Source organism: Pithys albifrons, chromosome 3, assembly GCF_047495875.1.
Source record: "Pithys albifrons albifrons isolate INPA30051 chromosome 3, PitAlb_v1, whole genome shotgun sequence".
NCBI lineage: Eukaryota > Metazoa > Chordata > Aves > Passeriformes > Thamnophilidae > Pithys > Pithys albifrons.
The window spans coordinates 88,435,400-88,462,063 of NC_092460.1; the positions used below are offsets into that span (position 1 = coordinate 88,435,400).

A 26,664-nucleotide genomic window follows, 5' to 3' on the forward strand; every position below is an offset into this window, starting at 1 on the left:
CTCTTAAAGGCTCTATTTCACCCTCTCTAACCCTCCTTTTTTTTTTTTTTTCTTTCCCTTTCAACTAGGATACTTTTTTTTTAGTGCAATTCGCATAAGACATTTACAGTGGATGTGACAGCATCATTATTGACCTAAGCTGGTTTTATTTGTTGTGCTTTGCCTTTCTCATTTTTCTGATACGCTTCACTTTCAAGCTCAGCTTCAGCTGAACCACACAGATCAGTCCCAACATTTTAAAATGTTCCATTAAATTATTAGTTTTAGGAAAGACTGGTTTGTTCTTAAATAATTCAACCCTCCAAGTGGAAGGAGGACCATGGATATAGCACAAGCATGTTGCATCATTCAGGTATAGCTGACTTCCTTGAGATCCCCCTGGTTTGCAGGATGTATACTGGTCTTCTTTGAAAGAAATGGCTTGGGGGTTTCAAGTCTGCAAAGTTTCTGCCAAGAAGTTCCACATAAGTTTTCAAAGATTTGTGAAAGTTGAGTGGCCACAGTGCTGAGCTAATGCCATTCCTTGCCCACTGAGAGGATACAGGGTGGTCATCGTAATGTTTGCTAATTGTGCTTTTTCTTAGAGACTGTAGCTGGATGTATTAAGTGTCTGATTCAGATCACTTGAAGATACTTCTGGAAATATTGCTATGTTGTCTATTTTTATTGTTTTGTTGGGGTTTTTCTTAAAGAAGTGTACCTGTGTGCAAGAACTTAAACTCTGCTTTTTTTTAATTCAGACCAAGAAGTTGCTTTAGATCATCTAGAACTATGCATAAGAAGTGTTGCTGGGTGAAACTGTAGTAATTAATAATTTGTTTAAATTCAAAAATGACAAAAACTATTGCATAGGAAGCTGCACTGTGGCTTAAAATGTTTGATTTACATATGAAAAGGAAAAATGGTGAAAGTTTGAGCATCAAGATCTTATCATGTGGACTTTGCATATATTATCGTGTGGAACAGGCATGAGGACCTGGGCTTACCTGTCTTTAGGTGGAGGCAGTATAGACATCTATGTGGGGGTGCTGCCATTCAGTATTAGCTTTACATAAGGAAAATAAAAGCAGTTTTTGTAAGATTGCACTGACATTTAGCCATTTGTTTCAATTGTATTGAAGAAAATGCTCCAGGAGGAAAGGCTGAGCAACTTTGTTTATTTTACTGCCCTGTATTTCCCTGTGATATAAGCGTATCTGCCTTGCGTTCCCTGCGAGCGTTCCTTGGAATGCAGCGCCTCCCCCACACTGTGGGACTTGGCTGGCCGAGCAGCGCCTCTCCCCATTAGTCATCACTGCCTTCCCTGGTGCTGTGTGCATGAAAGCCATTCTTTACAGGAGTTGCTCAGAGTGCGTTTTTTAAAGATTATTTCGTAATACATCGTTGCAGTAGTACCTTCTCGTAAGCATGGACCGAATCTTGGTCACTAAGCACAAGCATTTTTATGTGGCATAAAGAGATACACTGCAAATAAATCACTACTTGTTTCCTTTAATCTGGTTTCCAAATTGTTTGACTTTTGTTACTCAACACAGCTTCCATTCATGTGTTCAGGAAGCTTTTGAAAGCGTATGAATGGTAATTTTCCCAGTTTTTCTGGAACTTTATGTAGTTCCAGCAATGTCTGCAGCAGGCTGCCTAATAAAAATGACTTGCATTCCTAGAAACATTAGATTGTGCTGATGGCAAAAACGACTAAACAATTTTAAAATGTAACCCACACTGTTACATTAAAATATGTTTGGACTTAGTTGATATTAATCTAAAGTAAATTATTACCTGCAGTGATGTTTAATAGTGGTTTTGTTAAATGTGGATTAGTCGTTTACAGACTTGTAGCAGTTTGCTTTTTTAACGTTTATTGTAATCCATTTATTCTTACATTATCAAAAGGCTTCCTGATGTCTGTTGCTTTAGTGATCTTTCTTTCCTTAATGTGTGGAATATTCATATAGTGTTGTAAGAAATGCAATAACCACATTGCTTGTGGTACAAATGAACGTTTACACCTTCATTACTAGCAGTGTTACACTGTCTTTCAGTTAATTTTTTTTTTGATGGGCAACCTGCGTTTTATTTGTTCCATGCTGACTTACCAATTTTGATATAGTGAAACTTTGTTTGAATGTACAACTTAATTTTAATATAGTGAGATTACTTTCTTTAAATTCTCAATTCTAACTAAAAAATGTTTTTTAATTAACTGAGAGAAAATAAATAGTGCAACTGTTGTATTTCCAGTTCACATTTTAATTGAAAACTCTGGGGCAAATTAAAAATGCAAAATGTTTTCATTTTGAAGTTTAGGATACAGAGAATTTTCAGTGTCAGGATTAGATTTTTTTTATGAACTGTATTAGTCTCAGAAGGATGGTACTAATAATATAATAGTGTTGAGTCCCAAGTCATGGAGAAGCTTTATAACAAATTCTCTGTCTTCTGTATTAATTATCTAATAGTGTTATCTGAGATATGCTGAAGTCACTGATGAAGCAGGTCTGCAGTCCAGCAGCTCTAAGTTTTTCTTGTGTTCTGTTCTTGAAAACGAAGTGCACTTTTTCTTGGTGATACACAGTGGTAGTGAATGAAGTGTTTCTCCCATTCTGCATCCAGTTCTTTACAGACTCCTGAACACGTTTCTCAAAATATTAGTTTTTTACTCCTTCTTACTATACTTGCCATGTCCTCTCTAATGCTGTAACTGAAGGCAGGTATGTTAACTCAGACCAGCCAGCATGGTACAAGTACCAGGCGATTGATGCCAGACTGTCACACTTGCCATAAAATAGCATTGCTTGAAATAGGACAGCAGTCAGTGATGCTTCATGGGAGTAAAGTGTTGAACGTTGACTGACAAAGACTGGAAGAAGACAATACAGGTTGGAGACTGAGCTGTGAGAGCACATGAGGTGCAGTGATGCTCTTTTCCAAAGAGGACTGGTCACCAAGTGACAACCATGGTCAATGTAAAATAGGCAAGAACCTGTTTCAACAGCAGCAAAACCTTGAGCAGCTTTAAAATGTTACCATCTCACTGGGATGTTTTCTCTGTAGGTGACATCACTGCCCTTTATACAGCTCTCTCGAGTGTCACTGTGGCAGGGTGTCACTCACTGAGCATCTCATGGACATCTGGATGGATCAGAAGGCACACACTGCTGGAGAGGGCACCTCGTCCTTCCTACCCAGTCCTGGGATCCTCTTCTTACTTGCTGCTTATCTCACACAGTAGTGACACTATCCAACTTGTTACTGAATAATTGGAGGAAGCTATTCACTTTGATTTATTTGTGGTTTAGCACCTTTTGCCCCTTTCTTTAGTTAGTTTCCTGCTGGTTTAGCATGCTGAGCTCACCCATCAGGGCAGCAGGTGAATGCCAGAGATGCTGCAAGGTGAGAGCAGGGTAAGTGCATGGCTCAGAGCAGCACTTACACAGGGAATAGCAGCAGCAATTAATTATTAATTCAGCTCTGCCTGTCTGCTCTAAACTACAATCAGAGAAGTTTATCTTTTGAAAAGGACTCCTGAATTGAAGATGAAAGATTTACTGTTTGAATTTATCTTAAAGTGGTGGGGTTTTGTGCTGTGCCTGTCCAGTTTTGAGTATTTTTTGTAGTTGGTAGCTACAGACTGTTAACATAAATACACTGATATATTGCCAGCTGTATCCTGGGCTGCATCAAAAGCACTGTGGGGCAGTAGGTCAAGGGAGGTGATTCTGCCCCTTTGCTCTGCTCTGATGGGACCCACCTGGAGCACCGTCCAGCTCTGGGGCCCCCAACATAAGAAGGACATGAACTTGTTTGGCCATATCTAGAGGAGGGCCACAAATAATGATCAGAGGGCTGCTATGAAGAAAGGCTGAGAGAGCTGAGGTTGTTCAGCCCGGAGCAGGAAGGCTCTGGCAAGACCTTAGAGCACCTTCCAGTACCAAGAGGGGCTACAGAAAAGCCAGAGAAGGACTTTTTGCAAGGGCATGGAGTGATAGGACAAGGGGGAATGGCTTCAGACTGAAAGAGGGCAGGTCTACATTAGATGTAAGGAAGAAATTCTTTACTGTGAGGGTGGTGAGGCACTGAAACAAGTTGCTCAGAGAAGTTGTGGATGCCCCATCCCTGGAAGTGTCCAAGGTCAGGCTGGATGGGGCTTGGAGCAACCTGTTCTAGTGGAAGGTGTCCTTGCCCATGGTAGAGGGGTTAGAACAACATGATCTTGAAGGTTCCAACCCAACCATTCTGTGATTCTGTGGTTCAAGAATTGGTGGCAGTATGCAATTTTTATTTTTTTTGCACAAAAGGGCTCCTCTCTTAACAGAAATTCACAACCCAAAAGAGGGATGTGGTGAAGAATAGGTTTTAAAGTCTGGGGTAAACTATTATCAAAAGACATAGAAAGTCTAGAAGACAACTCTAAAACTCCACTTATTCTGACAGACTGGAATTAAAGTCAAAATTTTAATTTATAGAAAATGAGATTTAATTGGGGAAAAAGTAGTGAGGACTGCTGGACTGCAAATCCAGAGTATTGCCTTCTGCAGCACTGAATTCAGGAGGGAGGAGAGAACAGATCAAAAACAAGTTTCTGCAAAAACTTTTTGAATTTTATTTATGGGTCTCTTTTACTTGCATTATCTGAACAAATGTATTTAATGACATGCACAGATGTTACAGTTTTTCAAAGGCTGGGGATCAGAACAAAAGAAGTAAGGAAATTCTTATGTTTAAAACTTTTCTTAAAAATGTGTTTTAATTTTAAAGTACTATTTTAATTATCAATTACATGGAAAAAAGAATTCTTGAAGTCAGAGCAATTGATGGACAAAAGCTGTGGTGTGTGATTCAGGAATTAAAAATGTAATCAAACCTGTATTTCTGCAATGCAGGCAGATGACTTTAAAATGTGTTTTCTGCGTCTACTTTTGTATGTTCAGATAAATCCACTCTGTACTATTTTTGAGGTACATGTCAGCAAGCAATTAAATACTGGTTTGATGGTTTCAATCAACTTCTACGCAACTTGCAGCACATTTTTGCAGCACTGTCAAAACATGCATACCCACAGGACATGAGAATTATGTGAATTTAATTTAAATCTAAATCAGTGATTCTAATGTGAGACTAATTGAAATAAACCCTTTATTATCAGCTGTATTAAGTCAGTAAGAGATACCAGCTAGTACCTGGGATTGTGAAATAATTTCACAGCTAAGAAATACATGACGTCGGGGTGCTTGTGAAGGAAGACCCATGCAGCATTGCACACATCAATAACAGATTTGTTCTTGTTTGCTTTATGTAAAGGATACATTTGAGACCTTTCCATGTAACACCTTAAGGAAGCAATGAGGAAAAAAGTAATAAACTTCAGAAATCACTTCAATGTAGAGCAGCATTGCTTCTATAAGGAATACTCTTTTTGCATATTTTAGTTGTGAATTCATTAGCTCTTTTATGTTTCATTTAACATGTAAGTATTGTTTAAGAATACTGAAAAACTTTCAGAGCCATAGAGCAGTGGAAAAAGTTGTGTGAGAGAAGTACTGGAGGATCTGTTGTCTCCATAAGCTCGCTTGGAGAATTGCAGGTTTAAGTGTTGGAGGAGGAATTCCTTGTTGGGCTAGTTTCATCTGTTATCCTGCAAGCACATCTGCACCTGCAGTGGTACTGCTGAGCTCCACGGCACTGGTGAGGTGCCCAAGTGTTTGGAACATAATTTGTAACCAATTGAGAACAAGGACTGGGTTTCACGTGGTTGTACAATATTAACTCTGGCTATTTTGAAGAGACTGTGTGATCATTTTCTGGGTGCTTCAATTTGCCTAGGTAGTTTAGATTAGAAGATTTACAGCAAGAAAGCTGTGTTCAACTCAGAATGGAAACAATTTCATTCTTAATTTTGTTGTTATGGTAGTTTGTTTTTAATAAGAGAAACTGATCTCTAGGAACCCCCAGGGAGCCTGACAGAGAAACAGAAATCCTGTGCTAGACATTAAATAAACACTTTCTGAAAAGATGATGTTTTCCTAAGAAAGCAGATGGTAGGTTGTCTTTTCTTACCCTGTTAGAAGCTGTTTACAAATGTGAATTGTATACTTATTGACATCTAAATGGGCAACACCTTCTTGGCCTGAATGAAGAATGAAAAGGGAGAAAAATGTGTTTGTCCTAAATCTCTGTATGGAAAGGATGGAGCAAACCTCATGCAAGGACTGACTGAAATCAAGTGAAAGGGAGTGGAGTAGCTGTTCCTTGCCTTAAATATGAACAAACCTCAGATACATGCAGGGGGCAAGCAGAAAAAAAGGAGTATCTCAGGATATGGATATATCTCAGTCTGTCTAGGATTTCCCAAAAATAATAGTCTGTGTTCAGCACTTTTCATTTCCAAGAGTCTAAGCAAGAAGCCAGAATTCCATGGCATTTCTGGAGGAGCTGCCGCAGAAATGCGGGATTGTTGAGACATCAATCTGATCTGTAGGGTAAGGTAAGCGTAACTGAGTGTCTGTCAAGCACCACTTGTTAGCTGGAGCTTTGTACTTTTCCTCAGTACAACAACAGTTTGATTTGTTTATGAATGTCTTTAATGCTTTAAGAGTAACAGGAGCGTTCTGTAGGCCACAAACACAGCTTTATGGAGTGTGTTGCTAAAAATGGATCAGATGCTTGACCTGTTGGAGGAGTTGAGTCAGGATATTTGGAATTCATAGAAATCTGTGTCCCTTCTCTTCTCTTCTGCTAAATGTCGTTTTGATAAGATACCCTTGGTAGTTTCTAAAAGCTGTCTGCAGAAATGATCAGCTGGAGTTCTAGGGATTCCTCTGAAACAGTCTCCACAGGCAAAATCAATATAACTTTGGGTTTCTCACGCACTATGACTTGCATTTCTCTAAAACCCCTCCTCTGTCCTTTGGTGCTGAAATATCCGTGGCACTGAAATACAGGAAGCCTGATTTGGGACTCAGAGTGAGATTAATACAGAGCCACAGAAAACCCCAAACCATCTCATACAGCTGCCACTCAAATATACATGCTGATGTTTTGGTTCTTTGTCAGGTTAAAGTTTTTGCCTGAAGTCTGTTCTGTTGTTTTTGCTGGTGCTGAATTCGTGAAGCCGTAGCCTTGTTTCTAAGTGGGGGAAAAACCCCTGCATGTTGACCTACCTAGCAGTATGAGGAAACAAAATTAATTTTGGCACTATTTTAGGCCTGCACAGCTTTAGCAAGAAACATGTGTACTCAGATTGGACTCTTGTTCCTGCGTTTTAAAGTTTTAGTCCCAGAACGCATTCCAGACCAGGCAGTCTCTGTGCAGTGGGTACTAAGAAATGTTCCCAGGTTCAAGTAGCTTAAATGTGCAAGCTGTCTGATAGTGCCAGTGTCCATCAGCAAAGCACTTAATATTTAAATTTCGGGCCTCCTGTTGAAAATTCTGTGGCAATATTCTTCTGATGCACAGCATAAAAGAGTTGCTATAAAGTGCTGCTGGCATACTGCTTTCTTTTCTTCAATAAGGACAAACCCAACTCTGTCAGTCCAAAACTAGCTAGAGATTGGATGTTTTCTTTTCAAGATAGTCATAAAACACCCTGATACCCTAACTTCATGCTGACTTCAGGCAATTTAATGTCTATATCTAGGCTTTAGTGAGTAGGCAGTCTCCTTAATGTTTTTTATGTAGTATTGCTATAACCAGAAACACATTTATAGCCTGAAAAAATCAGGTTGCAAAGGAATCACTCTTAGCTACTCCTTATTTCATAGCCACTTAATTAAAGCCTGCAAGATGAGCAAAGACAGTGGTCCTTAAAAAAAATCCACCCCCACATTACCTACAATGAATTTTTCTTTTAACTATTGGCTTGTTTTGTTCTCAGCCTTTTTGCAGATTTTGGGTTCTGTGCTAAAACTTCTATATTAAGATTCTACAGTTAAGAAGTACTTATTGACTGTGCAATATTTTCTGAATATGATTGAGTGTAGAACTTGTCTGTCATTAGCACAGACTCTGTTAGTATCACACTGTATAAAGAAAACCATTTACAGACAGTTGGTCTATAAGGTAAATGTCTGTGGTCTTCAGCTCAACTGTAGCAGTCCTTTCCTATTTACGTAAGCATCTTGATATTGTTGATAATTTCCCCTTTTTAGACTGAAAAAGAAAGCATTGGTTATCACTTCCTGAAACATTTGGTTTAGGTGGTCTGTTGATGGATCACTTGAGATGCCCAGTACTAAGGTACAGAAAACTGTCAACATCTTGATCATGTCTTAAACAAAAGCTAACATCGGCCTTGGTTTTCAGAAGATGGATTTTTATTTTCAGATAGTGAAAGCACCACTTTGAATTTACTTCTGCTAGATTGTTTGCATGGTTACTGTGTGTGCATATTCCCCACCCCCTTCAAATTCTGGTGCATTGTTTTGCTTCTACGTGGAAGTTAAACCCTTCCTTACCATTACCTTGTGTTATGTTTTAAACATTCACAACCATGAAATGCCTTACTGGCCATTCAAGACCTGTGGTATGACCTTTCTCACATGCTGACATGAGGCAGCAGTGACCCCTGGCTTTGCAGCAGCCCTGCAGCCCCGTGGCTGCCGAGGATTATGTGTTACCGCGTGCTCTGACAGCTGCTCCTCGGGCACAGATCTGAGACGTACAGATAGGTGCTAGCAGTGTCTGACATCCTAGCCGTGAAATGATGGACGTATGCAACACAACCTGGAGCTTCTTTAGCCTTCAATTTCTCAGCTTTGCTGGAGCTTTTTATGAGCTTATATTTCTGCTGGGTTTTTTTCCAGTCAGTTTTAAACTTTTTACCTGTTTGTCTTATTATTTATTTACATGCTGATATTACTTGCCTATTATTTCTATACCTATTATTGTTTCTCTTCTTATTATTTGTCCTTCCATATTTTATTTTGTTTCATTATTCCTTGACTTCAGTGATTGCCTCTTCTGTGAGGCATGTATACACAGTGAATGATTTCCTACACAGAAATCCCAGAAGCATTCAGGACTATTTTACTTAGGTGGGCTAATGCCTCAAACATATAATCTGTTTTAGTTTTTACTTCAAGCCTCATGTTCAAATTTCATTACAAACAAATAAACAAACAAAACCACAAACCAACTGGTTATGCACCTTCAAAGATCTGTTGGCCAAATTTCTGGGCTTCATTTTTTGATTCAGTGGGTCAGGAAGTCTTGAATCCAGTTATGTTTTCTATCCTATTGAAATCACTGACAGAAGGACCTGCAGTGCCCTCTGAAGAGCTTACTTACCATACCTAATCTTAAAATTCTCTGTTTTCACATTCCCTGTCTCCTTCCAAGTCCTCAGAGTATTCTGTGATTAAGAAACTTGAATAAATTGGGGCTATTCCTGTCCTGTCCCACTGGGATCCCTGCATAGTCAGAGAGGGTGCACAGCCAGGGAATGCAGCACTTCAGAGCACATCTTCCAGCTTAAATTTCCCACAAAACACCAGTCCATTCATGTGTTCAAATATATGGAATTTAATCCTACAACATTTTAAACTACCTTGCAATATATCATGCATTTATCAGTGTGTTTCATGTTGGATGCAGCTGTGAGAATAAATTTGCATTTAACCTGGGGACCTGTGTTGGTCTGCTGCACATGGATGTAAATGGATGGGTTTGGCTGGTTTTCGTGGACAAACCAAGAAATGCTGCGAGAGGAATTGCATGTATGTGGGAAGAGGTGAGGGGCTGCTCTTTTAAGTCTTGTTGAAACAAATTACTTGCAATGGCATCAGGTAAACATTAAACATACTGCTATTCCAAATCTTGAGATTTATGCCAAAGGAGGTCTTTCTGATTAATGGAGAACCTGCCATTTCCAGCAGCAGTCAGCTGGCTGAGGGTTTGGCAGAGGGATGCTTTAACACACAAGAGCTGTGCCACAGCAGAGCTCAGCTTGTTGATGTAGCTTTTTATTTCAGGCGGTTACACCATAGCTCTGACATCTGCATACTTAGGAGTATGGAGTACTTGTAAGAAGAAAAATAGGTGATAAAGAACTTTGTGTTTATCCTGCAGCTGACTATAACAGGATCTTAATCCTCAGCCCACTTGTACTTTACTGTGTAAAATTCAAAGATAATCAGTTCCTCAGAAACTTAATTTTTAATTACCATACATACTATACATCAGTGTGTGGAGTTCAGCAAATGCTGGAGGCCAGGAGAGGTGGATGGAGCATGTAACCTTGCTGGCGGTGGCTGAAATTGTGGGACCTTGGCTGCTCAAAGGACTGGCTTTCCTAAGCCTTCCGAAACTGAATCCTAAGTTTGACAACGTTTCAGGAGAAGAATGAAGTGATAAATAAAACGGGGTCTTCACGGTTAAAAGTTTTGCATTTGAACTGTGCCGATCCTGAGCTTTTCCTACTCGTCGCGTTGAATGGGGACGGCAGAGAGCAGAAAGACGATGTCGGGGGCGGCGGGCCCGGGAGGGGGAGCTGCGGGCCCGCTCCTCTGCTCTCCTCCTCCCGGCCCTTCTCCCGGCAGCCTCCCAGCCGCTGACGGCGCCTGCGGCCCGGCATCCTCCAGAGAAGGAGACCGGAGACCCCCAGGCGGGGCTGTCAGCGCAGCAAGGGGAAGGCCCTGCCGGTGGGTTTCACCGCGGGGGTGAATGTGAGTCCGGACCTCTACAGACCCTGCCCTGCCTGCCTGTGTTGCCACCGAGGTCGAGCGGCGTGAGAAACCTGCCGTAGGAGCCGCACGAGGCTGCAGAGCGCAACCTTCCCTGGAGAGCAGCATCCCCAGAGTTCCTTCCATACGTGCGCAGCGAGGAGGGAGGTGGCGCGGCAGGGCTGTCAGAGACCGGCGGTGTCGGGGTAGCCAAGGCGGGCCAGGGCGCAGGGATGGATGCCTTCCAACCCCGCCCCGCAGGGTGGTCGGGGCTGAGCCTTGTGCAGGAAGCCCGAGCGCAGCCCTGGCCTGCGTGACTAATTGTGGCAGTGCCGCTTGTGGACCGAAGACCTTTTAAAATTGGCCTAATAGTTTATAGTCATGTAAGTGAGCAAAATCAGGTGTAGATAGATAAATGAGAGTGGGGAGAGAATAGCAGTTCTTTACTTTAGAACCAAAATAGATTTAATTAAGAGTATTTAGACTCGGAACAGGAAGTGCCAATACTGAAACTTCAGGCATAACCAGAACTTTGACCCTTGGTTATCTGTACTGTGATTATTTTTGCCTTTTTCCCCAACTATATCAGCTTGCTGCTGTGCAAATACAATAGCTCGTGTTGCTTACAGTCTTGGAATCTAATCTATTTTTTGGTTTTAGCTGCAAAAATCTACACAAATTGCTGCAAAGGAGCAGACACTGAGCTTCATTTGCAGCAGCATCTGAAAAGTTGAAGAAAAATAGAGGCATAATAGAAACTTAGCAAGGTAAATAGAAACTTAGCAAGACCTGTATGTGCAAAGAAGTTGCTGTGATTTGTCCCTTATGCATAGTATGTATTTGTATGTTCAATGTTTTGTTTGGCTACATTATTTCGTATGTGACAATGTGATTTTAAAAAGTGGCATAAACTATTTGGTTACATTGGTAATAGGTAAGTAGTATTTTAGAAATATGTAGTTCATAGGGTTCTTTAAAATTTCAGTTGGTACCACCTCATGACAGTGGTACCAAAGCAGTTTAAACACAATGTGCCACTATGGTGGGAAACCGCTGACTCCTGAATTGGCAGGTGTCAACTTTTTTATGGACTCTTTTGTATAAATTCCATAGAGCTTTTTAAATAAACAACAAGGAAATTGCTCAGTGTTTGCTTTTTGGAAGCTTTGATATGGTTCTAGACGTGTAAGTTTAATTTAAAAGGAAGTGAGTACTTTCATTATGCTGAATTATTCTTTAAATATATCTGATTTCTCTCAGTGTGGAGTTTGTGGAAAAAGAGGGATAGCTGCAAGTTTTAAGGGCTAAATAGTGTCGTGTTTAATGTCAGCACTGCTGCCTTACCTCTGCTATGCTGTGGTATGAATTACAGCTAAATTACTTGCTGTGTGCATGGATTACAGCCTCCCTCTATTTGTTCTAATGAACTTAAAAGGAGAAAAACTCTAAGTTCCATATCTCCATTACATTTTTTAAATGGTTATAAATCTAAGTGACACTAGTATTAGAGCTTTCAGGAGAATAAAAGAAACCTACTTGTTTATCCAAAACCAGTATTATGGGATAGAGGTGGTGTCTGTGTAAGTCTGTGAAATATTATGGCTGTTAAATGAGCTCAGATATCTGTAAAGGAAGAAATGTCCCGAGGTATCTAACTAGTGTTGCTTTGTATTTAATTAAAATACAAAACCAGCATAGAATAATTTGTTTAAAATTCACATTGTGCCAGATTTTGACAGGTAATTATGAAGGAGAAGATGGAAGTCATACAAAAGTAGTCCATGTAACTAAGGTATTTAATAATTTTACAGTTAACTGGGGAAGGGGATAGCATATAACATTTGTAACTGGCAAATTGGCATAAAATTACTAACGAGAGAGGTCCCTGATACAGAGTGAAGCAAGATTGCTTGGGAAAGCAGGCTCAGCAAGCCTGTTTCAATATACTGTATCTGTGAGGCTGCACCTGGGCACGAGCAATACCTGCTGTACTTGCAGGATCAGAGCAGCCTATTCTAGGAGGCAGTTGCTGAAAGACTCAAGGTTACATTATACAATGTGTCCAGTCCCTATCCATACACTGTAATTCAACCATGGATTAATAGCGGGTTAAAGCCAAAGGTGTGCCAGGAATGTTTTGAAAGGGAAGAGGAGCAGAAAATGAAGTTGCATCTTTGTTTGATTTGTAGTATGGCTGCAGCTGTAACATGCAATGCCTGATGCCACACTTTGCTCTGGGCCTTCATGCCATAAAAGTTCACTGTCCTGTTGTAAGTGCCTCCTCCGAAGTTCTCTGAAAGTGTTTCCTAGTCTGTTGCTAATCAAGTTTCTGGCTAAAACTGGTATCTTGGAGTGAGGGAGCAGTAACAGAGCAGAAAGTTTATGTAAGTGCAGTTCGCATCTATGTGCTTGACCTATACTGCTGGTTACCTGAGAGTTACAGGCAGAAGTTTACTGTGGCAGTAGCCCCCATCCTTTGGTTGTCTCTCAGACCTTACAGGAGTTGGTACTTTGAGCAGGGCAGTGAGTTAGTGCAGTGGTTTTGCATTAACAGTCTTTCCTAGTTTACTAGGCAGAGAAGGGAAGTGTTGACCTAATCTTGTTACACTAAACAAGAGGTAAAGACTTTTAAACCTTCTGTTGATGTGAATTGTTGAATGTGTAACAGTCTTTTGCTCCCAGTTGTTTACAGTGTGGCTGTCCTCATTAGTATGTATTCCAAGATAAAAACCCTACACGAGACTTGCAAATACTGTACAGCAGCAGATCTGTTCTCTGGTTTTGTTTGCTGAAAGTTACACCTTCCAAAATATGTTAGTCACTAATATTAAGAGTAAACTCCATGTCCTTAGGCCAGACAGCAGACCTTCTGTAACTTCCACTGCTATCACCTTTTAGGCAACAGGCATTTAGGGACCTAAAATGTAAGGAGAAATAAGAACAACTAAAATTACCACAGTTCTCTGATAAGTAATATCTATCATAATGAATTTTGCTTTGAAACTATTTTTTTTTCACTTGAATTACTTTTTTTTCCAGACCTTAAGCTGGAAAGTCCAAACTTTTGGGACTAGGCAAGAGGAAAGGAGGGGTAATAAGGTTGTAGATTTAGGATGTGCAGATTTCCTCAAGTGTTACAATGATGTTAGGGTGGAATAGGTAACCCTCTACGTCATCCTGCACTCAGTAACCCTCTGTTTCTAACTGTTGTTTTAAAGTACTTAAGCTGTTCAGTGTAAACAAACCTTCTTCTCTCAGTATTTATACATAGTAGTCAAATCCCAGGGGTGATATCTCAGCCATGGTTAGTTTTGGTTCACTTGTTAGCCATTGCTGGTTAAATCTGCTGTATTGTGTAGCTACCAATTGGCAGACTCAGCAAAAAGCTTTAGAAAAGGCTTGCTCTGTGATCCATTTGCCAAACACAGAGTTTAGTTCCTTCTCTGCAATCAAGTTGGAGTCAGTTGGTTATAGCTGAGATTTTTCATGTCAGTATCCTTCTTGTGGTCCTTTCCCTGTCTCTTTGGTCAAGCGACTTCCATTGCTGAAAAAAAATTACCTGAATCTCAAACTCCTCTAATTTAGAAGTATCTCTCGTTATCTCTAAATACTAAGATTTCTTTCAACTATAGCAGCATCAATTTGATGAGAAGGGACAACTTCCGAAAGAGTGTAAGGAGTATCTTTTGAAGTTTGCTGTCTCCTGACAGATGGAGAAAGGTTCCAGTCCTTGAGCAGGAACACAGACAGTCTGATTCAGAGAAAAACAATTGGTAGGTAGGAAACATAATGTTGGATTTTTTCCATTTCCTTCCCCATCCACCTTTGTATTCACTATCAATTACTCTTTTGGTATTGTGGCCGGGAAAACAGCCTCAGTGTAGGTTGATATTACTGTGGCTGTTTTTCTTACAGTTAGGAAAGTGCTTGTGGTTTAAGTTTTCCCTTATTTAGAGTATCTGGTTTAAATGACTTTAAATTGTGATCTCAGGATTTCACAGCTCAGCCCCTCTGCGCACAGGCCACCCCAGCTGTGTTTGAGGTGACTGCTGTTTGCCATGCTGGCTGGCACCTGGCTCCTGTCATGTCACAAGCATCTTGTGCTTGTCTGCACCCAGTCCCTCAGTGTCCCAGCGAGGCTGCAGCCCTGACACAGGATGCAGGAATGTGTGCAGCCAGCTTGGGCTGGACACTGTGCCCGAGTTCATAACATTTCTTGGGACCCCGAGCACAGGGGTAACACTGCCAGGCTGTGGACTCGTCTGAAGTCTTTGCCATTTTCCCCAGTGCTCCTGCCTTTGGAAATGCTATATGGAAACAAAGTGACTCACTTTAAATTGAAAAAAGGACTTCAGCCTTATATTGGAAAAAAGGTGTTGCATAATTTCTGAACCCACATCATCCCTAGAAATATAGGAACAGTCGTACCGAGCTGCACCTAAGATAATGAGCCCAGCTGGAGCTGATTTGTTTCTGCATCTCTGGTACAGATAATCTGACCATGGATAATTGAGTGTTGACTCTATAAATAACCCACTTTGAAATCCTTGTCTTAAAATTGTTTTGTCTTCTTCCTGTTGGCTTCCAAGATTACTCCCTCTGTAATAATTTCTTGGCTGACCAAAGACTACTCTCTTCTCTTGACAAACAGTTGTACTATTTGTTCTTTCCACCTGAAGTGAAATGTTACACCAAGCATGGATGAAAACAGGTTCTAGCACTATGAAAAGCCAGCTAAGTCCTGATAGGAAATAATCATCCTAATGTTCTACCTGTGCACTAAAAATGACTGATGCACATCAAACATTTGCTACCTTGGAAAGGTGTTTATTGCATACTTCTTCTCAGAGACATCCTGTTACAGATGTCATAATTAAGATTCCTTTATGTGGACTTGCTTGCAAGCAAATCCAGTCTTCATGATCTTGCTTTGTTGGCTCACTGTCCGTGTTAAAACTCACAAGAATTGTTCTGAGTTGAGTTATATGGTGCTTTAATGAGAAGAGAGTTTTTTCCCCCAATTAGCTCATATAAGTAATCATAGCAAGTAATTAGAATGCCTCATAGGAAAAAGATCCTGTGTCTTCAGCTGGTGAGCATCTGCATATTTCTTTTTACCTGAAAGGTTTTTTTAAATACACTGTGTGTGTGCTTCTGAGAAGGTGCATAGAAAGTTGGAACCACCTGCACCGGGTGACGGGTTGTTCAAGGCATTGGAAGCAGTTGGAGGGGAACACTGAATTGCACAGCTGTGCAGTCACAGCTGAGTCTCATTGAGCAGTTTGTGCACCTTGGTAGGTAGTTGTACTAGAAATCACCCGTCTGTCCCCTGTGCCATTCCAGCCACATTAATCCATAACAGTGGTAACATCAGTGGATGAATAAGCTTGGAATGCTCTAAATTGAGATCTGCACTCTATGGCTGTGTGGCCTTGGAAAACACCCTTCTTCATGCAGCATCTGAAACAAATAACCTCAGTCCAACAAATTTTGTGAGTCTCAATTTGTTACTGGTTATCTAATCGCTTCAAAAAACTGGGTAAAGGCCTATCTGAAAAAAATCTTTTTTTAATATATATATATATTTAAAATTGTAGGCATAAAATACATTCAGGGCAGCGATGGAAAAGCTGTTAAGATTTTGAATAGATAAATAGTTTATTCAAAAGAATTAATTTCTAGTACATGAAGTTTGTTGCAGTGATGATGGTCAAGAGTTGGATGCAGAGACAACGTGAAGGAATTGTCACTTGGAATCTTGAAGGTTGATTTGCATCTATTTCATTCATATGCTGTTAGGTCTGAGATTCTTTAGTTCACACACTTAGAAGTCATAAACGATGCAAGTTAAAGTAGAAACCAACTTTTTAGCTGTAAAGTTGTATGTAAATATAGAATAAAGAGACTTTTAAGGGAGAGGAACAGATTAAGAATGCCCTACAAACCCACTTTTGTATTTGGGTATGTCTTTCAGTGTTGTCTGTTAGGTTTTGTTCTGTAGCAGGTAGGAGTTTGGTTTCTTGTTCTAAGAGCTATTGTATGTAGTGAGGAAAACATGAGTAAGTGACCTCTTTGGGAGTTATTTTGCACACTGACTTTGGAGGCTGCATGTTAGGGGTTGTCACTTGTGGATATTCATACAGCGCTCTAAACAATAGATTTTCTTACCTCTGGCAAGGTAAGTGTGCCTGAAAGGTGAGTGAGCTGATTTATCTAAACTCTCTGGAAAGAGGGAGTATTCTGAACTGACAATTATGCTGCTTTTATAGCAGGTTTTGATAAAGCAAATTGAAACTTAAAAGTAAGGTCAATCAATTTGTAAAACAAATCAGTGTCCTTAGTTGGGCAGATCTGGATGGTTACCTGGATTTTGAAAACATGTCTAAATATACCAAGGGAATTAATTTGATGCTTGGGAATACCCATGAGAAGTGGCAAACACAGAAAAGCAAGTAAAAGAATTCATATATAGATTTTAATTTGGATTTCCTAGAAGATTATAATTACTATAATAACTGTGTTAGTAATAAGAACAATAGTAGCAATAAACCTTATGTGATTATGCCTATTTTGTCTAAGAATTTTTAACTATTTGCTAATCTGGTTCAAAAATACAAAGTTTCAGCAGTCTTGTGAAAATCAGCAACTGTGAAGAGACACCTTAAAGTGCCCCAGAGAACAGTCTTTCATGTGGCAGTGGCACTGGTAGCTTGTACTGACAGCTGGCACACATGTACCTGCAGACCAAACAGAGCTTATCCTGACTCGCTGGGGACAAGAGGAAACAGTGAGGCTGCTGGGAGGCAAAGGAGCTCAGGGTAACAGAGAGGAAGCAATTTAGGGCTCAAACCCACATATTTTTAGAAAAAAAATTGGATTATTTCTCCTTTTAGAAAGCAGGTTGTTAAGGATTATATTGATTCACCAAATGCTGGTTTTGGATCCCAAGTAACGGGAAAAGCCAGAAGGTTTAAACAATAGATTATACATGCAAGTCCTGCAAAGTTATTATTCTGGGATAATTTCAGTGAAGTTACTGCTTCTGTATCAGTTAAAATGATGAAATGAGCTACTGAAATGTTAGCCTGATATTGAAAAAAATTGATATTGAAAAAAATCAAAAACCAGATCAAGAACATAAGTCTCTTATAAAGGTTAGCCTGTTTTCTCAGAGTCATAGCAGCACATCATTTTTTGCCAAACAACCTCAGTAGTCCCATCTCACTCTTCAATGGCTTATCTCTTCTTATCTCTGACAAGAAATGCCATTTTATCTGCTTGGATTAAGGAAAGCGTTAAGGACGTACCACTTACTCTGATTTAGGATAGATGAGGGGAAATATCCAATTAAAACAATGATGTGCATGAGTTATGAGGGGGTTTATTGTTTTGTAAATGTGATGAAGATGGACTATTCTACCTGATAAGTAAATTTTAAAAAATATGTATCATCAGATGATCTTGAATGTGAATGATCTGTCTGAGGAAACAGGTCTGTTACATGGCACAAGAGAATGGCAGTATTAAATTTTCCTCTATTTGCAACAATCTGGAGTGAAATTATTTAAGTTGCGTGTTTGAAGGAATGAGTAGGTGAGTTCATGTAAATCTGTATCTTCAGTAAACTGTTCCTCTTGTTATATTTCACCCTTAAATGTAAAGATACCTTTTTCTTTCATCCAATAAATAGCCAAATAAAAGATTTCTCATATAAAATCACCCACAAACTTCTGATTTATCAGTAGTGCTTACCTTTGAAAGCACCCTGGCTTGAGTGCTAGAAATACGTTAGCATTTTTCCTGATACATGTGTCCTAAATTTAGGGCTGATAATGCATTTCCATCCTCTGAGTACAAGAAATGGTGGGAATGTCATCACCACTGATCAGCAGGTCATAAGTTGCTGGTGCAGAAGGGTGGTGAGGGCTGTCCTTGCAGTGTAAGCCCTGGCCACGAGGTGTGAGATGGTATTTAGCTCAAACTCCCAGGCACATCAGGATGTCTCACTGGTTTCATGGTGGACTACAGAGCATCTCCTCCAGCAGAATGGAAAATTTCTGTGCATAAGCTTTCCTTGCTTTTCTGTGGTAGGCTGTCACTCACAAAGTGTGTAGCCAGGATTTGCTTGCTCTATTATTTCTTTTTTGCCTGGGGATTTTTGGCCCTGCTGAACTGGGGAATATGTACGACTTACAGTTGAAAATTGTCATTTTTCCTGCAGCAGCAATGCGTCAGGTGGCAAATGCTGATTACACGTGTGGAATTGTGTCATTACAGAAGTGATGAATGCCTGCTTAAATCTTCAGCTCTTTTCTTAATCAAGTTAATACCCTAAATCATTAATATCCCCCTTTTATAGCTGCAGAAACAGGCCTTGACACTACAGTTAAATCTGGGACTTCCAGCTCAATGATATGAAGATTGACATTGTCACCAGGGCAGGGTGTTCACACTTCCATTGTTTTCCTGTCTCTCTGATGCTTCAGTGGTACCTTGGAGCTTCATATTCAGATCTCAGAATCCTTGTAAAAGAAGCAGACAAGTACCCAGAAGCTTCATTTTACATTTAGGATAATTTGCCACTATTTGAGGCATTTTTTTATGTGCTGGAGTTCCATTTGACTTTTTTTTTTCTTTCTTTACATGCTTTTTACTGAAGAGAAATGGAAATATTCCAGGAAATGCTGAGTGTGTGGCTTTTTATGGAATCTGGCCATTTTTAAGGTATTTGGCCACTTAAGTGTAATTTAATTATATTCTAGAGATTATTTCTTCTGTCTCTGGTAATTACGCCAACAAATGCCAAGTTATCCCATAAATAAAAATTTTTCCAGGGAAACAGCAGGTTCATCCTTCTGTGCTACACACAAACACCCTCCTTCTTTCCTGAATCAAGGAAGTAAAAATGCAGTGTCTTCCTCCAAAGACACACAGTGCTTTTTGCTGCTTTTAATTTTGTACTTGGGTTAATTTCTGCAGTTACTTGAGTTGTATCAACAATTGCTAAAAAAAAAAGAAAAGAAAAGAAAAAAACCCCAACCCTGCAGCCGTTTTCAGCTCATGTTGTTCTTGGCACAGGTTCAGTTCTGGTGTCCAACTGGTAGGACCGAAACTTGGTGCTTAACAAGTGCCTGTAGTCAAAACAGTTGGTGAGTGCGAGCGCTGATCTGGTATTTGCTGCGGCAGGTCATCTGCCTGATTTTTCCCCGTGTGCAGAATACCTAATCACGTTGCTGTGTTTCTCTGATGGCATCTGTGGCAATGTGAATCGTTTCACGTTCCAAAAGTACATGTTTACAGTCGTCGTAGAATCAGATTAAGTTGGCAGCCTGCTCCTCTCTGTAAGTGGCTCGGTTTACATTTCTTCTTCTAGCAGGATGTTTTGCATAATTGTGCTGATCCTACTCACTTGTAGACTTTGTGAAATGGAGAATCGTTTTAGTGGGTTTCTGTCAGAAAGCGAAGCTTGTGTTTATTGTAAATAAACACCAGCAGAAGGTGGTTATTTTAGCACTTGATAATTTCCCAATTATGTCATTTGACCTGGAATGAAGCTTGTGATTGTTGAGCAGCATTTTATGCAGCGGATCAGTCTGGGGGTTGGAGCTGGCACTTTATTTCCTTTGTCAGTTTACAAGAAGTATCAAAATGAAACCGACTGTGCTGTTTCCTTTCCAGTGCGCAGCGCAAGAAGGGTGGAACACTTTGCGGATATTATTTCCAAACTTTTTCAGCTGGACTTGGAATAGTGTTTTGTCAAAAAAGCTGGTAAAGTTATCCTTCGATCTTGCAACATTATGCTGTAGTTTGCTAACATCAAATCCAGTTTTATTTTTGTTTAACCTCACGTATTGAGTTTTGCTAGTTTTTTTCAGACTGTGGCTGCAAAATGAAAGTGCTTACAAGGTGTTTATGAATTCTTGTTATGAACCAGCTGCCAGTTCCTGCAGGATGACACATTTCTGCAAGAGTCTAGTTGTTCAGTTTTCTGGTTGCTGGCTGTTGCTTTTCGGGCATGTGTGGGTTTTTGCTGTTTTGGTTTTATTAGGATTAGTGCCAAGTACATTTACAAACTCTGAACTGGGATCAGTACAAGGTGGTAGGTTTCATTTACTGTTTACTGAAATTGTGAGTGTACATTGCTCAACTTTGCATAGTGAAGGGCTGTGCAACAAAACACTTCAGGATATACTGTAAATAGAAAAACTGTAATTTGTGCATAGGTCATGTGTGAGTTACCGTAAGTAACATCTTTATCAACAAGACTGTGATATGTTACTGCTGCAGAATTACATTGTGGATGAGATACTAAATTTCATTACCATCTGCTTAAATATTATAAATGGGGAATAACAAACAGTATTCATATTGTGTTAAGGGCAGTCGGATCAGTTACTTCATGCTATTTTAAGTAAAAGGGCTGTGAACTCACATGTTGTGATGAATGCAAGCTTAATAGGAGTTTTGTTATTCTGTAAATATTTACCAATGTTTACTAATAACTTTCTCTTACCTTTCTGAGTTTTAGCAATTATATTTTTCTTGTTTTTACCTAGTGTAATACCAAGTTATAATCCATAACATTGGGTCTCTGAGTTATTTGTGAGTCAACCTAAATTGATTTTTGCTGTAGGCCTCTTGCACGCAGGAAGTCAAATGGTGCCAAACGAGTAACGTTTCAAAATGACTGGTGCTGAAAAAGTCCTAGTGCCAGTCTTCTGACAATGTTAAGAGGGAATTTTTTTTGCTTTGTTTCAACTACCTGAAAAAACCCCACTGAAAGAGCAAAGGCATATCTTTCTCTACGCTCAAATTGTACCATGACGTTTTTCCTTCATGATCTTCTGTGTTGTATTGATGGAGAAGACACTTCACTGCAGGCAAAACCTGGTCACTGGATTTGATGGATTTTGAGTAGCATGTGTTGGGTAAGAATGGATGTAGGTGGGATATACTAAGACATATTTTTTGTTTGTAGTCCAAATTAGAGATATCTGCAGTTTCAGGATCACATGAAGATCTGTTTGTGTAGAAAACTACTATCTTTGGTATATTTTTCTGGCAACATATTTGCTGTAGCGTCGTCTGTAAGGTTTGCTCTGAGCTAAGTGAGTGCTTGATCTTGTGTGAGAGAGTCAAGGCAAAAATTTGAGAAGAGACTTTCTAGTCAGAATGTGGTTTTGCCTCATTTTCCCACACGCTGTGTTTGTGGCTCTGAAGCTCACGTTGCCCCTCTATTGCTTTGCTTTTTTTGCTCATGATTAGAAGGAGATGTGGCGTTTCCTGCAAAACAGCTGCTAGTATTCCCTGGTGACTTGTCAGAGAGGATCCAGTGGAATTACAGATTTAAAGGCAGACCTAGAGGACTTTGGCAGCTGCAGCAGAGGTTTGGGGAAAGGTAGGGGGTTGCGTTGTGCAAGATGCAGGAAGGAGGATTAGAAATGGAGTACAAGGGCATAGAGAGAAACTGGAGATTCAGGGATTGTTAGGTCTCTAACAACATAAGGACTTCACGTCTACAAACAATTCAGATTTGGCTGAGAAAGTTGGACTATATCCATGTTTCCATAGGACATGGAGAATCTCCTGGAATAGTTTAAGATTGTTTGCAATGCTACTGATGCAGAGTTTGCAATGCGCATTAGGATGATATGTAGCACTGGGCTTTGAGGCTCTTGCCTCTAACTAGAAAAATTAACAGATATTGATCTGAAATTGATTCTTTGGAAACTGCAGTTAATTCAGTGAGAGAGCGTTAAACTTTCCTCCACGATTAATGTCATTAATACCTTAACTGTTTGACAGCACAAGTCACATGTTCCTTGTCACTTGCTGCAGTGGCTGCACTGAGACAGCTGAGAGGTTGCAGAAGGATTAATGTGGTAAAGAGGATTGTAACTTTGATTGTGCTCCTGTGCTCTTGGATTTGACAGCAGTTGGTATTTAGAAACAAAACAGAATATTCGTTGTTATTTATGTGGAATGTAAACATCCATTTGCAAGTATTTAAATTAATCAGGAAAGTTCTCTTTCCAACTTGAACACACATTTTTAGATAGCATTGCAGGCTTCTACGGAAACTGAACAGTATGTAAAGAATTTACCTTTGCATGTTACAAGTGTTGATCACTACTTTTCCAGTTGCTTTGCAGGGTTTTTTACCTTTAGGGACAAAAGCTTTCATTCTACTTTATGTTCACTTATGTCCACTGATTGTGCCACTGCTGCCTGTGAGCAGGGGCAGCCACGTCCGCAGCTGTGTGAGTACAAGTTCACCTGCACTGCTGGGTCTAATCTGTCTACATATCAACTGCAAATGAGCACAGAAAGTTGATTGTCTCCTGAATATGGTAGTATGTGAATATTTAATTTTGTAATAACTATTTGATGTGCAAATGTCTTTTATTCACATACTAATTCATTAATTAGTTTGTATAATAGCAGATTTGTATATTGTGTGTAATTCCTTGTATACCTTGTGTAGGTAAAATAGGAACAGACAAATTAGTACAAAATTTTTAAAAAACAGTTGTGCCTAGGGAAGTCAGTTTGATAGAGGAGCCACCACCATCCTGCTTTAAGCTGTTGATTTTGGCAGCTGACAGCCTTCTTGTTTTGTCATATATTACCATTATTTCTCTGAAACATATTACCCATGTCTAAGGCTGATTCACTACCACATACATAGGAAGGAAGGAGGAAGTGACAGGCAACCCGATAGTCCTTGAGAAGGAATATATCAATATCTAATTACAATTTATGCCCCCACCATCAAGGTTTTTCTTGAGAACTGACACCTTTGGCAAATCCAGCCTCCTGTGTCCATGCTTGCCTGTGCTCATCAAACAGGGATTTTCTGCCCCTTTGTAGGGAGTTACTCCTCAGCTTTCCACTGTGCCATACGTGCAAAGTGTTGCTGCTGTCTTCGCCTGCTGACACTGACGTGACGCTCACTTTTGTGAGTAACTGTGCAGATTTTCCTTGTCCGAGCAGTGTCTGAGAACACCAATGGTCGTGAGGCACCGGCTATTTACGTTCTTTCTCGTGTATGACTTTACAGTGGTCAGAGTTTCCATTTCTCTTCTAGGAAATTTTAAGAGAAGCTGGGTAATGCTGATGAATCTCAAATATGTATTAGAGTCTATCTAAAAGGTGGAAGACTTTCTGTAGCCATGTTCTGGGGGAAGAGAGCAGTTAGAGAAGGTAAAAGGAAATGCCAAATATAGGTGTGTCTGATCACAAGAATGACCACCAATCTGACACACTCAGCTAAAATAAGTAATCAAGTAACCTTTCCCTTCCCTATCTTTTAAGTAAGCATCCATTTAAAATAGTGGGATGGACTTAATTATATTTTCATATCACAACAGTGCCTCTTCCACCATTTTCTATGTCAGAATAAGAAAATCCAAGATTATTGTACCGGTTTGCTCTTGGGAATTAATAAAAGGAGAAAATTGTCTAAGGAAAAGCACCAAATATTTAGCTTGACTAAAAATCCAGTACAAAGAGACTGTTAGAAAATAACTTGCTATGACATGAGGTACTTAGATACTTTAAAATATAAAGTTAGATAATCAGTATCTTGTATGTTGATCTTTCCAGGAGATTCATTTTAATAACAAATTAATATATTTAATTTCTAAACATATCCATAGGACTGATATCGAGGACAGAGTTTAGTATAGGGCAGTCAGGCTTGAGAAAATCAGTAGCTGTGCCAAAAATTTGAGTAATTAATCCTGAATTTATATAATTTTTGTATGGAAATCATGTTTTTCTCCTCAAGTTTTACTTTATATATGGGTTGGTTTTGTTGGTTACGTAGTAGTTCCTTTTCATCAGTCCTCAAGTAATTAATGGGAAAGTTGCAAATTTTGATTGAGCTAATTAAAACTGATTAAAGAGTTGCTGAGACGGATAGTAAATCTTGAAATAATAACTATTATTTAACAAAATAAGTACTCTGTGAATGAAACACTGCATTTCAGAGGCAGATGTGTAGCTTACATGGTTGTTGCCACAAACGTAAGGTGTAATGAATGTAAATTCCCTGCATCCTACAAACCACTTTTAAAGGCACACTGAGATGTGTGGTGAAAACTGGCAAATGACACTTGGCCTTTTTGGGAGTGAGGGATACTTTAGTACTTGAAAAAAATGAAGACTGTTTTGTTCTTCAGTTGCAGAAGAATCTGGAGGGAATTTCAGGATTGGTAATTAAAGCTGTGAATGTGAAGATGGAAGGGCTTGATCTTAAATAGAAAATGCCTTTATTTAGTCATTGGAGATCTAAGAGAAACAGTTTGGAATAGTCTTTTATTTTTTTAAGCATTTCTCTTTGTTCTTGAGGTATTTGCCTATTGCAAATTAATCATGGATGAGTCCTTCTGCTACTGGCAAGTTTTTACTTGTGAGGATGCCAGACAAATTGTCATGTTTTGATTCTCTGTGGGAAAATTTTCTTAGTTATCCTTGAAATATCAAACTAGTGAGCGCAGGGTTGATGATGTAAATACAAACCCTTCCTTTGCAGGAGGTCACTGTTGCTTCCCTTACCTGCTCTTGGCTACTGGCAATGCTGTTCAGGCTCAAAGAGTAGCACCCACTTGGATTCTACAGGTGCTGAAGGCTTTAAAGCAGGAAAAATTGCTGCATGTTGAAAGGGAAACTGTGGAGGTTTTGCAGTTCTTGGTCTGTGATTATGTTGCCCTTGCTGCGTTTGATTGCTGTGTCAGTGGGGGTACCTGGCTGATCCTGCTGGGGGGGCTCTGGAGTTCGGGCACCTGCCTGCTTAGTCAGCTGCTGCTGGGCACGGCCCTGCTGATGGAAAATTCCTCTTCCCACAGCCCGTCTGTGCCACTGCTCCTCTGGCTGGGGAGCCCCAGAGCCAGCTCCCTGAGGGTCAAGGGCTGGGGAAGGGGGTTCCTCAAATGGGGGACAGGCTGTTCAGGACTTACAGCACCTCGGCAAACATCAGCTCCTGCCTTCTGTAGTGTCCTGTAGTTGTGCTGAACTTGACAGCACAGCCCAGTGTTTGCAGCACATTGATCAGCTATGGCCAAGCACCGGGCAGAAATACATCATTTGTAAGGAATGATTTGTAAAGAAATTATGATTTGTAGGGAAGGGCCAAATACCTCCACAAAACAATCTTTATACTTAACAATATCAGGAATAGGACATTTAGATTTTAAAACATACTGGTAACAAGCAAACCCAGACAGTTCCACTGAAGGCTGTCTGTCCCATGGCCTGTTCTGTGGGAACAGCCAGGGCTTGTTTCTGGCAGTGCTAGAGAGGTCTCTAGTGCAGCACAAGCAATGCTCACCTCCAGGTGCCATGTTTGTTACAGAGACACAAACTTCCTGGTTTTTTGCACTTGCCATTTGCTCTTTCTGGAGAACAGTAGCTTTTTACCTTGAATGGTGCTTGGAGATAACCTCCAAGATACAAACCAGGAAGAGTCTGCCTCTCTGGAAGGGCCGGGAGCAGGAAACCTTCCGCTGCTTTTCAGTCTTCCTGCTTTTTTCTTACTTTTCCGATTAAACTTGAAACAAGATAGCCATAAAATAAACTGCCCAATAATCAGGTCACATGAATTCTTCATAGACCATTATAGGAGTGATTTCATGTCTGTCAGAGATCATTTTACCAGGTCATCTGAACTGTTGTTACCCGTTCTCCCCTTTCTTCTTGACGTGAAAGAGGTGGGACACAAGTGCACCTCACACAGATGCTTCTGATTGCTTAAGAAATTATTTGAGATTTCTTGCTGAAATTTTGTGGTAGATTATTGCCTTTTGTTTTACTACTTTTTACTTTTTTTCAGAGCACTTCACAGAGTCGATTCTGTTTAATTATCATTTAATTACATCCAAGATAGTAACGAGCTGGCATTCTTCAGAGTGATAAAATTATTGTAACTAGCATAGAGAGAAACAATTCCCTCTTTTTCGAGTTCCATTTTTTCTTTTAGCCTGTACAATGTTGTAAAATTCATTCC

The 26,664-nt window shown here is 39.9% G+C and overlaps 1 protein-coding gene across 6 annotated transcripts in view; it reads left to right on the forward strand.

The window, feature by feature from the left end:
• ATXN7L1 (ataxin 7 like 1) overlaps positions 1-26,664 on the forward strand; it is a 114,098-nt gene that overhangs the window by 55,705 nt on the left and 31,729 nt on the right. Inside the window, exon 1 of one of the 6 annotated variants that reach the window (XM_071552645.1) lies at positions 19,730-19,999. The exons of 4 other annotated variants lie outside the window; for them this stretch is intronic. The gene's annotated coding sequence lies outside the window, so the exon portion shown is untranslated. Of the gene's footprint in view, positions 1-19,729; positions 20,000-20,338; positions 20,427-26,664 lie in introns of those variants that run through there. One more of the 6 variants, XM_071552644.1, reaches the window with a different exon arrangement.